This window comes from Apium graveolens, chromosome 5 (genome assembly GCF_009905375.1).
Source record: "Apium graveolens cultivar Ventura chromosome 5, ASM990537v1, whole genome shotgun sequence".
NCBI lineage: Eukaryota > Viridiplantae > Streptophyta > Magnoliopsida > Apiales > Apiaceae > Apium > Apium graveolens.
Window position 1 is genome coordinate 71,605,706 of NC_133651.1, and position 6,000 is coordinate 71,611,705.

The window sequence follows — 6,000 nt, forward strand, 5'->3', positions numbered from 1 at the left end:
ATGTGCATATGGATGCATATATTATCAATGAGCACTTGCAAAGGATGTTTGCAAGCCAAACTTGTCAAGAAAGGTTCAACATGAGTAAGTCACTTTTTAATTGCAAACAAGGGGCAAGTGAACCAGTTGGCCCACATGTTCTGAAGATGATTGGTTACATTGAGTACCTTGAAACTTTGGGTTTCTCGATTGGTCCTGAAACGGGTATTGACCTAATCATGAATTCTTTGAACAACAAATTCACTCAGTTTGTTCTGAACTACAATATGAATGAATTTGACAAAACACCTACTGAATTATTGCATATATTGAGAACATACGAGACCAACATGAAGACATCTGAACCTGCTCCCATACTGATGGTGGGAAATAAAGGTAAGGCCAAAGGGGAGGGCAAGTGGAAGGGTAAGAAGAAGATTGGATCTGATTCTACACCAAGCCAAAGTCAGGTCCCAAACAGGCTTAAAGCCTAAAGGTGGTGTGGCCAAGGGTGAATGTCACTACTATAAGAAAGATGGTCATTGGAAGAGAAATTGTCCAATTTACTTGGAGGATCTAAAGAAAAAGAAAGCAGTTCAGATTTATGGATCAGGTATTTATGTTATAGAAGTCAATTTGTCTACTTCTACATCTTGGGTATTGGATACTGGATGTGCTTCTCACATTTGTATAAATGTGCAGGGCCTGTAGAGAAGTAGAACTTTGGCTAAGGGAGAAGTGGACCTAAGAGTAGGAAATGGAGCAAAAGTTGCTGCTTTAGCTGTAGGGACTTATTATTTATCTATGCCCTCTGGGCTTGTTTTAGAACTAGAAGACTGTTTTTACATGCCTGCGATTCGCAGAAACATTATTTATGTTTCTTGTTTAGACAAGAAAGGTTTTTCGTTTAAAATAAAGAACAACAGTTGCTCTTTTTCTTTGAATGATTTAACCTATGGTGTTGCACATTTATTTAATGGTTTATATGTTCTTGATTTAGATAATCCTGTCTGTAATATAGAAAACAAACGACTTAAAATGAATGACTCAAATCAAACATACCTCTAGCATTGCCGTCTAGGCCACATAAATGAGAAACGCATATCCAAATTACATAAGGATGGATACTTGGATAAGTTTGATTTTCAATCATACCAAGAATGCGAATCTTGTTTGCTTGGTAAGATGACTAAAGCCCCTTTCACTAGTAAGGGTCAAAGGGCCACTAAACGTCTGAAACTAATACATAGTGATGTATGTGGCCCAATGCGTGTGATGGCTAGAGGAGGCTACTATTACTTCATAACATTTACTGATGATTTCAGTAGATATGGATATGTATATCTTATGTAGAACAAATCCGATTCTTTTGAAAAATTTAAAGAATACAAGGCTGAAGTAGAGAAGCAAATTGGCGGAGATGCGAGTATTAAGATCTTACGATCCGATCGTGGGGGTGAATACTTAAGCACCGAATTTAAAGAGTATTTGAAAGAGTGTGGTATTGTATCACAACTCACTCCGCCAGGAACACCTCAATGGAATGGATTTTCAGAGAGGAGAAATCGCACCTTGTTGGACATGGTGCGATCGATGATGAGTCATGCAGATCTTCCAATAAGTTTCCGGGGTTACACTCTAGAAACAACGGCTTTCACACTTAACCGTGTTCCTACTAAGAAGGTTCAAAAGACTCCATATGAGATATGGAAGGAGAAACAGTCAGGCATGAACTTTATGAAAGTTTAGGGATGTAAGGCGTTTGTGAAACGTCAAGAATCTAACAAGTGTGGACCTAAATTCGAAGAGCGCATTTTTGTGGGATACCCTAATGAAATAGAGGCGTATTATTTTTATAGTCCTTCTGAGCAGAAAGTGTTTATTGCTCGAGATGTTGTCTTCATGGAAAGAGATTTTGTTTCCAAAAGAAACAGTGGGAGAACTATAGATCTCGATGAAGATTGAGAACCTCAAAATAGCATTGAACCTGAAGTGGAACAAGAGCAAAATAATGATAATGCTCAACAAACATAAGTTGTTCGTAGATCTGGTAGAATTCTCCATGAGCCAGAGATATATGGATTTCTCTTTACTCAGTGTGGTGATTTGATGCTCATAGATGAAGATGAGCCTCTCACATACTAAGATGCTATGAACAGTCCAGACTCTAAGAGATGGCTTGAAGCCATGAAATCTGAGATAGATTCCATGTACGAAAACCAAGTATGGACTTTGGTTGATCCACCTGAAGGGGTAAAACCCATAGGGTGCAAATGGGTTTTTAAGAAGAAAAAAGGCATGGATGGAAATGTTCAGACCTATAAAGCTAGGCTGGTTGCAAAAGGTTTCAAACAAATTCATGGTGTTGACTATGATGAAACTTTCTCACCAGTGGCTATGGTCAAGTCTATAAAGATTTTACTTGCCATTGCAACATTCCATGATTATGAAATCTGCCAAATGGATGACAAAATAGCCTTCCTTAATGGAAGCCTTGAAGAGGATGTGTACATGACACAACCTGAGGGTTTTGTCGATCCAAGGAATGCTGGCAAGGTATGTAAATTGCGTCGATCCATTTATGGATTGAAGCAATCCTCTAGGAGATGGAATATCCGTTTTGATGAAATAGTCACAGAGTATGGCTTTGTTCAAAACGAAGATGTACCGTGAGTTTACAAGAAGGTTAGTGGGAGCCATGTGGCATTCATAGTACTAGAAGGATGACATACCTTCTCTAAAGGCTGTTAAGACTTGGTTAGGGAGCAATTTCTCCATGAAAGACTTAGAAGAGGCATCCTACATTCTAGGAATAAGTATCTATAGAGAAAGATCTAGAAGGATGATGGGTCTAAGTCAGAGCACATACATTGATAAGGTTTTGCATCATTTTGGAATGCAAAATGCAAAAAGGGGATATGTCCCCGTGTCTCAAGGGATAACGATCTCTAAGGACCAGTGTCCTAAATCATTGGATGAGAAGGACCACATGAATAAAGTTCCATATGCTTCAACAATTGGATCTATCATGTATGCAATGGTATGTACTCGCCCAGATGTCTTGTATGCTTTGAGCATGACGAGCAGATACCAGTCTATTCCGGGTGAAGGTCACTGGACGGCAGTCAAGAATATTCTTAAGTACCTGAAAAGAACTAAAGATTCATTCTTCATGTATGGAGGAGAAGAGAAACTCGTTGTAAAAGGTTACACCGATGCAAGTTATCAAACAGACAGAGATGATACTGTATCACAGGCTGGTTTTATGTTTTGTCTAAACGGAGGTGCTGTAAGCTGGAAGAGTTCAAAGCAAGAAACAGTAGTTGATTCTACAATGGAGGCTGAGTACATTGCAGCTTGTGAAGCAGTTAAGGAGGTCGTTTGGATTCCACAGTTCATTTCTGATTTGGGAGTGGTTCCATTGATCGCAGATCCCATTGATATATACTGCGATAATAATGGAGCCATTACACAGGCTAAAGAACCTAGATCACACTCCCGGGCCACACATATACTCAGGAGATTTCACCTTATTCGAGAGATTAATGAAAGGGGTGATATACACATATGTAAAGTGCACACAAATGATAACATTACAGACCCACTGACCAAAGGCTTGTCACAGCAGAAGCACGATGGTCGCACTAGTTCCATGGGTATTAGATATATGGGTGATTGGCTCTAGTGCAAGTGGGAGATTGTTAGTGTAGGTGCCCTAGAGGCAATACATTATTCTTTTAAATATTTATGTCAGTTGATCATTCAATAAATATATTTATTATGACCTTAATTACTGTGATATTTTGTTTGCTATATACATTATTCTTTTAAATATTTATGTCAGTTGATCATTCAATAAATGTATTTATTATGACCTTAATTACTGTGATATTTTGTTTGCATAATAAATGTCCTTAGAATCATGATACACATTGTATAGTTTAAGTACATGACTTGAACTTGAGATTATATAATATATCATATTCTTAAAGGTCCCTAGTCGACTATTATTATATAGGACAATAATAATACATAGATAGAATAGTATGTTGTTTGACAAGATAACCACATCTCATTGGTTATAAGTATGGGGATACTAAAGTCAATACATAGGTACATGTGAGAGAACATTGTACTGGACAGACCCACAGTGAGATTCTTCATGTTTAATAAAGTCATAAGAAAGACTCACAGTGATAATGGTGTAACGATCCTTTGACTTAAAATCATTATATTTCTATACGAGGATTAATATACTTTGACTACATTAAAAGTTACTTTTGATCGGGTGATGATAAAAGTGGACATCGGGTATATCATGAGTCGTATGAGAAATATGAATGATAGATAAAGGATTTAACCCTCCTATAATTAGGAGCGATATTATTGGCCTCTTGATTGAGTGAGATTATAAAAAGCATGGTCATGCTCAAATAATGATTTGTCTTGATAGTCTACTCATGGATCAAGTAAACCCGGATTAAATGTTGAAGAGGATGACTAAATACATGCCTCGACTTTAATCTATAATATGTATGGTTAAAGGGATTATATTACACGAAAAACATTAATCGCGAAAGGTTTTATCTAATCATGATTTAATTATTGTTTAATTGGGTAACAATGATGTATTACTAGATACCGCTCATTGTTTATAATTTTATTAGAGAATAAAATTATTGCCAATTAATAATAGCCTATAGGGTCACACAAATAGAGCACCTAATGGAATAGTTAATTTAAATTGTGGATTTAAATTAATTGGTGATTATTTGAATTTTATTATAATTAAGTAAAACTTAATTGAGATAATATAAATTCGAATTAAAGGGAATGTTTTTTCCCATAATAATTAAGTATGACTTAGTTATTAATTAAATAATAGAAATTCATTTTTATTATTTAATCCTATACCTACTAGGGTTAGGCTTTGCTGTTATGGGCCTTTTAATCAGTCATTATAAATAGATAATGATAGGTTAAGAGGTAGGTAACGTTTTGAAAAAAAACCCTAGCAGTAAAGAGAGGCAGAGGCAATTCAGATCATCAAGAAAGAGGCTAGTACATCCATTCCGTAGTCAAGTTCGTGAGACGTTCTTGGAGGTGTTCGTGTGGATACCATAGAGGTGTTTCTCCGAGAGGTAGACACAAAGCGTGATAGCTAGGATCTCCGTTGAGTTCGTGAAAGTCAAGCTCTTGAAAGGTATGATTCGTTATCTCCATAATCTGTCCACAATTATATATGGATCCTGTTTTGGGTTTCAAAATTTTTGTTTTATTTTTCGTTTATCCGCTGCGTTTTATGCATCGGTACCCAACATCTTTATCCATATCACCTGTTTAATAATTTGTTATTAAAAGAACCAATTGTTTTTTTATCAGAACTATGGCACCCAAATGAAAAGCTAGACCTGACTCGTCTAATGGAAATACTGAGGGTCAGAACAACAATAATCAAATGGATCAAATGTTCCACCTCATGCAGCAACAGATGATGATGATGCAGTAATAGATGCAACAACAACAGTAGCAGTTTCAACAGCAAATGTTACAACAAGCCGTTCATCCAGAGCAACAGGCAACACCAACAGCACCGGTAGTTACCTTCAAGCAATCTAGTCGGTAAAGCCTCCGGAGTTCGAAGGTTCTGCAGATCCTACAAAGGCGAGAGCTTGGTTAAAGGAAATGGAAAAGGCCTTTGCATTGGTAAAAGTTGAAGAAAATCAGAAGACGGACTTTTCCAGCTATTTTCTAAAAGGTGAGGCCAATTACTGGTGGGAATCAAAGAAGGCTTTGGAGGGCGAATGTGTAGTGACTTGGGATAGATTTACTGATCTTTTTCTAGAGAAGTATTTTCCTCGCTACATGAAGAATCAGATGGAGATCAAGTTCCTGGAATCGAAACAAGATAATTTGTCGGTTGCAGATTATGAAGTCAAGTTCACTGAACTGGCTAGGTTTGTACCTGAGCAGGTGGATACGGATGAAAAGAGAGCTAAGAGGTTTCAGCAGGGATTGAAG